The 9948-nt window shown below is 42.1% G+C and overlaps 1 long non-coding RNA gene across 1 annotated transcript; it reads left to right on the top strand.

Moving 5' to 3' along the window:
- Positions 1 to 6042: 6042 nt before the first annotated feature.
- LOC139082757 (uncharacterized) lies at positions 6043 to 9744 on the top strand. Its single transcript, XR_011538962.1, has 2 exons — positions 6043 to 6831; positions 8583 to 9744. It is a non-coding gene; the product is annotated as an uncharacterized lncRNA (long non-coding RNA).
- Positions 9745 to 9948: the final 204 nt, after the last annotated feature.

Below are 9948 nucleotides of genomic sequence, written 5' to 3'. Positions count from 1 at the left end.
GCCTCTTCTAATATTTCTAGAAAATTCTCTGTATTAACTGTGATTGGCACAAATCGGTTCATATGCACACACTTGAAGTCACTGGATGAGAGTCAGTCCCATCCAAACCACACAGACTGAGGATGGGGAGGAGGCTGGGGTTAGGAGGAAGCGTTAAAGTGAAGATATTTTTTAATACACTTAACCCGTATAAACCTATTTACCCAAAAAAAAGCTCACCAAGAATTTTCCACAATCTATATGCTCTCACTTAACAAAACTACTGTTCTATGTACTGTACTGGGAGTAGGGTTAGAATAAAAGATGAAAAGGCAGTCCCTACCCTCAAGAAACTATAACTCATGAGTTTTTCTCAAAGAAACTGGTCGGCTAAAGGGAAACTCCCATAATGCATTTCAAACAGAGGAAATTTAACACAGAGTAGTGACAAAGATGCTCTAAAGGCTTAAAAAGCAAAAGGAAGGAAGAGGGAGTTGGGAAAGGCGCCGAGGAAGAAGGAGCGGTACCGAGAGATGAGAAGCCGCTGATGCCACTGGCTGTAGGCAGGGGACAGGCATGACCGGTCAGTTTGCCGTGGGTCGATTGCAGTCAGCTGTGGACACACCAAAGTGATGCTGCACTGACCTGTGATGGAAGTGCTGAAAGATGCTGCTAGCGTCTGAAATCGAGGCCACCGCCCCCCGCCTTCACTGCCACAGCACAAGCAACCCCAAGCAAATGCCAGCTCTGCCAGCAACGCCCACACTGTTGGAGCCAGGAGTCGGGAGATTTTCTCTTCCTCCTGCCTTCTGATCTCCGGGTAGCACTTTTGATGGGTGGAACATGAGAATCTGGTTGGTAAGACGGCCTAGAAACGGGTTTGCAGACTTCCAGCCCCAACAAGGTACAGAGGGCAGATGTGGGGCTGAGAGAGAATGGGTAAGTAACCAGCACCGCGGTGCAAGCACATCCTTTCAAACAGGAAATGTATAAAATGCTTTAGGAGCATAGAAATAATCAGCTAACCCAGATATGGGCTGAGGAAAACTACCTGAGCTGGTTCTGAAAAAATACATATAAATTAGCCGTTTATTTATTTCCTAACTCAGCCGTATTTAACTGCCCTTATGTACCAAACAAAAGGGGTGAGAGAGAGATCAAGTACAGGGAGCAGCTTTCGAAAGACGTCTGTCCCATCAGGGAAATGCAAGATAGGAACTGAGAGAGGTCAATGGGCCATGTCGTGTAGGACATACAGGCCACGCAGAGGAGTTTGGACTGTGTCCTAAGCAAAGTACGAAGTAGGGGAAGGGGTGGGGGGGGTTGAAGGGTTTTAGGCAGGGAATGACATGCTCAGACTACCCTATGTTCTGGAGAGATCATTTTGGCTGCTATGGAAACGTATTTTAGGAGGGACTGGACCAGGAGGAATCCCGGCCCCGTGAAGTCGGTGGTAACAATACAGCATGAGCCAGGCCTTTGGGACTCGGACCTTCCTGGGGTCAATCCCAGCACCTTCCTCAGAGGGCACCCTCCTTACGTAGGTGTTTAGTTCCACTTGGGAGAAACTGTAGCCCAACTCAGTCTGACACTGCAGATATTTTGAAGATGTCACACAAGAATATTTATAAATGGAGAATTCAGTTTATTTGCAAAAAACATGGGTCTTTAGGAGCAATTTAAAGGTCAACCTTGCTGATGACACAGCATATTTATTAAAGCCCAGGAAGCAAGATAGAAAGATGTGATGTGCGCTCTCCCTTCCACTTCTGTCACCACCTCTCCACATTTCTACCTGTCCACTGTGATTGGTAATGATTTTTTTAAAGGAATGAAATAGAAAAAAAAAAAATGTGTATAAGGAAAACATATGTTGCTTACTTCCATTATCAGTTCAAGTAAGTATGAGAACTGCTGGGGTCCTTTAGGATGAATGATGGAAAAGCACATACCCACAATATTTATCTTCCAAGAACTAATGCTCACCTTTAAAAGGCTGGCATTCTCCTTTGGATGGTGACATAAACGTGCACTAACCATAACACCAACACAGCAAGAGAGCGGAGCAAGTGACTGGTGCACACCCTCTGCCACTAGAATTCCTAGGCGAGAGACTTTGATGTCACCCTTTCCAGGCTGAGGGAGTGAATCCTGCGGGTATGGCCTATGCCCGGTCAGGGTTGTCTATGACGTTGGGGGAGCCGAGGATGGCAGTCCCAAGCCCTGCCAAGGGGAATCTTTTTCAGGTGAATGTGCTCTTGGCCAAGACAGACAAATCATTTTTAAATCCATGATAGAAGTAAGAAGGATGAGAATCAGGAGATTATATGCCTTTAAATTTGAGGAGCAAAATATGTGGGGCACCAGGGGATGAAGTAAGAGTGACAGTTGGAAGCCAACAGCCCGGGAGAGAAATGGAGTAAAATTGGCTTTGGGGGACTGACTCCACAGGGCAGCTCTTCTGCCCCAATGCCACTGCTGCATACACACATGTTCCTGCTGTGTTTCATGAGGCTGAAAGTATGCTGACTATTGTTGCTGTCTTTTTAAAGCATTTTATTATGGAAATTTTCAAACGCATACTAAAACAGGGAGATTGTAATGCATCTTTAAGTACCCATCATCCAACTTCAATAATTACTAGTTCTTAGTGAATCTCGTTTCTTCTGTACCCTCCCCCCCCCAATGCCAATGGATCATTCTAAGGCAAATCTTATATGACATATTATTTTGTTCATAAATATTTATGTATATGTCATCAAAAGATAACTCTTTTTTATACTCAAACTACAATCTCCTATCTAAAAATTAATAATTTCTTAATATCCAGTCATTAGTCTACACTAGTCTGACCATCTTACAAATCTCTTTTACAGTTTGTTCAAATCATAAACCAAATAAATCACATTGATATATTTCCTAACTCTTTTTTTAATCTGTAGGTTTCCCCTACCCTATCTTTTTTCCACTAGGAATTTATTTGTCGACAGTTTTTAATAGAATTTTTTCCCGTCATATAAGCAAGTGTATGTTTTCATTGAAGAAAACTGGAAAATGCCAAAATGCACGATGTAATTGTTTTAAAAGTCACCCAAAATCCCAATATCCAACATAATCAACATTTTGGTATTATTTCCTTCCTGATATAGTTCAAGGTAAAAACTAAGAAAAAATAAGAACAGCATTGTGGAGAGGCCTGTCATTGCCAGCCTACTCCACTCCCTTTTCCGCACTCTGTCTTTTCTTATATGGATCTATCTATCTTTGTTGCATTGTGTCCTAAAAATAAGTCCTCGGCTCAAATGATATGCCCCCTTTTAAGACTTTTGAAACATATTGCCAAATGGCCCTCCAGAAAGACTACCAATTTGTACTCTCCCCGGCAGTGGTTGAGAGCATGAATGTAATCTTCAATAATTAGCGGCGCTAGAGGAGAAAATTGATTGGTTTGGAAAGGTCAGAGAAGTCTTTTGGAATCCAGAGATGGCAGAGAGGCAGGGAGAGGGCACTAGGGGTGATGGGCACCAAGATGAGTCAGGGAGAGAGGCGGGCTGTCCTCCGGAAGGGAGTCATGTCACCAGCCTCTTTATCAGCCAGCCATGTGAAAACTTGGTCTGTTGAGTAAGGAGATGTTCCAAGTCAAGCAGAGCCCTTTGTAAGCTGCGGGGAGGTGGGAATTGTTCAAGAATTCTGCTGACACAGTCTGACAACCAACAGGTAAAGCCCTTCCAGTCAGCTCCAGGCCATTCATCCAGGAGCCTTGTTGATGGCGCAAATCTAACGGAATCTGTCCTTGAACACAGCTTTCTTTTGGATCTTTTTCCTTGTTCCTGCTTGAATTTCTAATAAAAACGATGTGCCAATTTCCTGACCAGATATTTCTGTGCCTTTCTGGTCCTCGTCAGGATGCCAAGTTCTAGTCTAGTTACTATGGTACGTCTCTTTTTTTGTGAGGCTTTGCAGTCTCACGAGTAGCTGAAGCTTAACCCAGAAAGGTCTTTAATTTTTTCAACTCCACAAAAATAATCTAGCACAGTGGTAGGTCCAAGGAGTACAAAGAGGATTAACACATGGGTCCTTCCTTCCAGAAGTTTAGAAATTCCTCTGAGTATCTAGAGCATATAATCAACTAAGATGAATTTTAAGAAGAAAAAAAGAAAAGAGTCAAACAACTCAAGTAAGAAATGGACAAAAGATGGAAGAAAGCAATTCACCGAAAAGCAAAGACAAATGGCAAAGTGAGGGAGAGAAAAAGCCCAACCTCACCAATACTCAGGGAAATGCAATGGAATATGCCAGGGCTGTTGGCAAGGGTACAGGGAACAGATACATTTATCTACTGTAGGTTGGAGCTGTAAATTGGTCACAGTTTTTTGGAAGGTAGTTTGGCAACATTAATTAAAATTAAAAATATACATAGGCTCATCGCAGTAATTCAACTCGTGGATGTCTATCCTAGAGAAATTCTCACACTTGTGCACAAAAAGCACGACCTATGAAGGCCATTGTAAAGGTCAGTCAGTAAAGGCCTGTGTAAGCCAAGGGTCATGCTCTGAAATTCTAGAGAGCAGCCTGAGTGTTATAACGGACCAATCTCTATGACACACAGTGTAAAGTGTGAATAAGCAAGAGGCAAAACAGGACATACAAAATGGTTCCACTTATGTGTGATAAAACAAAGCAATCACGTTCTTCAGAGATGTATATTAGCATGTACATGCATAGAAATACAGCAATGAATTACCGCTGAGGTGGGAAGAGGCATTGGCGAAAGAACTGAGAGAGGGATTTTTTTGACTTTGTCTTGTTTTTATAAGAATGTATTTATATGGGGCTGGCCCAGTGGTGCAGCAGTTAAGTGCACATGTTCCACTTCGGCGGCCTGGGGTTTGCCGGTTCGGATCCTGGGTGCAGACATGGCACCACTTGGCAAAAGCCATGCTGTGGTAGGTAGGCATCCCACATATAAAGTAGAGGAAGATGGGCATAGATGTTAGCTCAGGGCCAGTCTTCCTCAGCAAAAAGAGAAGGATTGGCAGCAGTTAGCTCAGGGCTAATCTTCCTCACAAAAAAAAAGAAAGAATGTATTTATACATTACTTGAGTGACTAAAAAATAATTTATACAAAATTTTAAATGGATTAGCAGCAGCAGGATATGATTCTTGTAGTTATCAGTTTCCTTCTGTCAGTAGGGAGAGTCTGTCTACCTCTTTGAACCTCTCCTTCTTGAAAGTAAATACTTCTTATGGTTTTACATCTTCTAATTTATAGTGGGTCCCTCAGTGTTTTACTTGACCAAGAAATGAAACTTCCAGGGCTGGCCCAGTGGCACAGCGGTTAAGTGCACACGTTCTGTTTGACAGCCTGGGGTTCGCCGGTTCAGATCCCAGGTGCGGACATGGCACTGCTTGGCAAGCCATGCTGTGGTAGGCATCCCACATATAAAGTAGAGGAGGATGGGCACAGATGTTAGCTCAGGGCCAGTCTTCCTCAGCAAAAAGAAGAGGAGGATTGGCAGCAGATGTTAGATCAGGGCTAATCTTCCTAAAATAAAAAAAAAAAGAAAAGAAATGAAACTTCCAACAACAGTTCAATTCGAAGTTCATCCTGACCTCGAAAGAAGTCTGTCTTGAGTGCCACTGGTTAGTGTATTTCTTAATGACACAAAGGAAAATATTCGTATCAGCTACTATTTTGATGGGCTTAGGTACCACTGTGACTTCGTAGTCTTGCTTAATAAGGTCAAGATACACTTTTAAAAGGGATCTTCTAAGGCGCTGTCTCAGAGCCAGCTCACGCTGCGGGTCTGCCACGTCATCAGGCTTGTGGGTGATGGACTTTTTTTAAGGCGGCGGCAAAACTTGGCTTGCCTTCTTTTGAAAGGCGTGATTTTATTTTCTCAATCTGTGCATCTTGTGACCAGTGTTGGGAAAATTGCTAGAATCAATATAAAAAAATATTTTAATTTTAACTCAATTAAAAGACAGAGTAAGATCATGTTTCTGTAGTCTTTTAAAAAAGATAATGTAGAAGATTTCATCAGCAAGGCAGGATCACGATATGAAGTGATCTTTTTTCCTGAAAGTAATCTACAGAAGATCTATAAAGATGAAGGGGCGGGGGGAGAAAATGTCCGTTCCAATATGTTGATCACAGATATGCACGTTGGATGAAAGAGCATTTTGCACGGTTTGGAGGAAAATATTCATGGCAGCTCTTCGGTCTCAGCATATGGAAAGACATGGATATGTGTAAGGTCTTCTGTTTGCTCCAACTGCAGAATTTCTAAGTTACTTTGTCCGTTTGCTGGGTTTCACTCTTACGTACATATCCCCACCATTGACAGCTATATAGAGAAAACATAGGAATCGTCTCCAGTGTTAAACTGGGGACAATTTGTGATTTGGCAAAACCTCTGATTCTCTGCCTTCTTCAAGCCGTTCGTGGATAAGGGAACTTCAAGAAAATTGAGGAAGAAAAAGGAATTACTAGTAAATATTACTAAGATGGCCACCGGAATATATCTCACATTCTTTTCTTACAATATTATTGCCTTGACCACTGGAGTATGGCAGAGGTGACCAGGCTAGGTCATAATGCCATGCTTCCATGCTGTTCTCTTAGAGCTGTACCCACAAGGCTCTGAGACGGCCCAGGCCACGCACTCGAAGAGGTTCTGAATAAATGGTCCAGATGCCAGCCCCAGCTAAGCACCCAGCAGACAGCCAGCATCAGCCATCATACGTGTGAGCGAGGAAGCCTTGAAGGTGACTCCAGCCCCAGCCACATGTGAGTGCAACCCCAGTGAGAACTGTCTCGCTGGCCCCAGTCAACCCCCAGGACTGTGAGAGGTGAGAAAATGATTGCTATTGTTTTGAGCCACTGGAGTTTTTTTTAAAGTAATAATAATTGTGCTTCTTAAGCGATCATTATATTGTAGATATGGTTAAGCATTATATACACATTTTGTCATCTAAGTTTCATAACCACCCTATTATTAAAGACAGGGCGAGTGAGACACAGTGTTTAAGTAGTGCTTCCAAGGTCACTCAGCTGGGAACTAGCAGTGTGAGCTTCAAATCCAGGTGAGTCTAGAGCCTGACTTCTCCTCTGCCTCCCAGTGGCCTGTCCCCTGGAAGGGTGAGCCCTGGAGGTAGCTGGGAGGCCACCCGGTCCGCTCCTCCCGTTCCAGAGTGGGGAAGTGGCTTTCCCTCCGGGACAGACTTTCCCCTCCAGCACTCCAGGACAAAGCTGTACTGGGAAGAGAAGCCACATCTCTCAATTCCTGTTCATCACTGGGGACCGACACAGGCCACGGCCGCACCACATTCCTGGGTCACAACCCTGGTCAAGAACAGCAGTTTGCTCTAACTCTCTTTTGTGTGAGTGCAGTAAAGTAAACATCACATCTCTAGATTCCAAAAGGTTTCCCTGACTTTTGCAAAGCAATTAATTTTTCAGTCCAGCTCCACTGATCATGGAAGATTATGTCGATGCTCTCGAATACGGCTGGTGTATTTTGACCATTTTTAGTTGCGCAGTTCAGTGGCATTAAGTACATTCACATTGTAGTGAAACCATCCCCGCCATCCGTCTCCAGAACTCTCTTCATCTTCCCATTTGAAACTCCATACTCGTTAAACTGCGACTTCCCTTTGCCCCCATTCCCAGGTCACCACCATTCTACTTTCTGTTTCTGTGAACTTGACTACTCTAGGTACCTCATATGAGTAGGATAATACGGTACTTGTCCTTTTGTGACTGGCTTATCTCACTTAGCATGATGTCCTCTAGGTTCACCCATGTTGTAACATGTATATCAGAATTTCCTTTCTTTTTAAGGTTGAATAATATTCCATTGGATGTATATACCACATTTTCTTTATCCATTCATTTGTCTATGAATATTTAGATTGTTTCCACATTTTGGCTGTTATGAATAATGCTACTATGAACTTTGGTGTACAAATGTCTGATCAGGTCCCTACTTTAAATTCTTTTAGGTACATATCCAGAAGTGGAATTGCTGGATCATATGGCAATCTTATGTTTAATTTTTTTGAGGAATTGCTGTACCATTTTCCTCAGTGGCCACACCATTTCATATTCCCATCAACAATGCAGCAGTGGTCCAATTTCTCTACATCCTCACCAACACCCATTATTTTCTGGTTTTGTTTGTTTGTTTGTTGTTTTTATGATAGCCACGCTAATGGATGTGAAGTGGTATCTCACTGTGGTTTTGATTTGCCTTTCCCTATTGAGAGCTAAGTTTGAGGATGATTAGTTACACAGAAATAGACAACCAGAATATTAATTAATCACATTTCTCTTGAGCATTGCCTGGGCTAGACAGCCCTGTCTGTACAGAAATAGCTTATTATTCTTCTCATTCTGGAACAGTCTCTTTCTTTCACTCTTCACATCCCTTAGCAGATGCTAAACACTCTTGCTCCTACCTCTAAAACAATACTCAAATTCTTCCTCTCCAACCCACTCATGATGCTCTAGTTCAGTCCTTGGTGACTTTTTACTTGGACTTCGTGTTCCCACGCAGGAATTCCTTCTCAGCATTGATGGCAAAATTTATTTGTTTTTGCAGATCCTGAGAAAAATCAGTCAAGAAACTGGGAAAATGGAAAAAGTATTATAATTTTGCGATGATTAAAGCTGAACACTCAACACAGAGATGTTACCGTTTTGAAAGAATCCACTGATGCCAAGGGCAGGAAACCTGGATATGGGAATCGAAAGTTAAGGTCAACATTTTCAGGAACCAGGACTGGAGCATGGAGGGCGGGAGCGGCCGCCGTTAACCAGACGAACTAATTGCTCATTGCTGTTGCCGTGTTCTCAATGTCTGTTTGTGATACTGTTTGCTGATAACGAGTCATTCCTGCAAGGAAAATCAATGGCAGTAAATTTATACACGTGGTATACTGCATATAAATCCTATGAGAGGGATTCCAAGAAATAAGTTTTAGAAGCAAAATAAATGCTTAAATTGGCAATTTCGACACATGATTCTATCTAGTGGTGTTAACCTTGCTAGGAGATCCAAATGTTTGTTTTTGAACACTACTCGGTCATGTTCACTGCTTTTCAGTGTTTGATTATTTGCTATGGGCTACAGTTCTTTGTAAATACTTTAACAGAAGACATGCAAAGAGAAGGAGATATGAATGTTGTTGTGGAATACTCCAATGGGAATTAGAAACTGATGGAAAGTCTGGATTAGCAAAGCTATGTAGATTATAAATTTTTACAGCAAAATCCAAATCAGGGCAAGTAGACGAAACATTTTCATTTCTAAAAAGGAATAAGCTTATATGAAGCAGCAGCTACCCAAAGGCCCAGCTTGAAGATGCTTTAGGGTATACTCTTCACAATGCGACCAATGTCAATGCGAAATGAAAGAAATTTTTTCTGCATCTGGGATATTAGTCATGAAACAAGGATGAAGGCTATGGGATAGGGCAATTGGTGCTTTGTGTGTTTAAAAATTTCATTTCAAGGGGACCACCCTGGTGGCATAGTGGTTAAGTTCACGTGCTCTGCTTCGGCTCCCCTGGGGTTCATGGGTTTGGATCCCAGGCACAGACCTATACACTGCTCATCAAGCCATGCTGTGGTTGTGTCCCACATACAAAATAGAGGAAGACTGGCACAGATGTTAGCCCAGGGACAATCTTCTTCACCAAAACAAAATCATTTTAAGAATGGATAGTGTTAAATATTAAATATGATATTTCAAGCTTTTTAAAGTGATTTTTAGCTGGTGTTTATTTTGTGTTATTATTCCCATCTTACATTGTTTTTACTTTTAAATGTCTATGTCAAGTAGAGATCATTTTTAGACGTTGTTAAGATCTATCATCTTGTCACAAGACATTGGTCAGCAACAAAAAAATTATTCATTGATTATTATACCTTTCTCTGCAGGAAATTGAAACTTTGAGTATATAACC

The sequence above is a fragment of the Equus przewalskii genome, chromosome 4 (assembly GCF_037783145.1).
Source record: "Equus przewalskii isolate Varuska chromosome 4, EquPr2, whole genome shotgun sequence".
NCBI classification, from domain to species: domain Eukaryota; kingdom Metazoa; phylum Chordata; class Mammalia; order Perissodactyla; family Equidae; genus Equus; species Equus przewalskii.
Note: the sequence above shows the minus strand (reverse complement) of the source record. Positions and strands in the feature narration are given on the sequence as shown.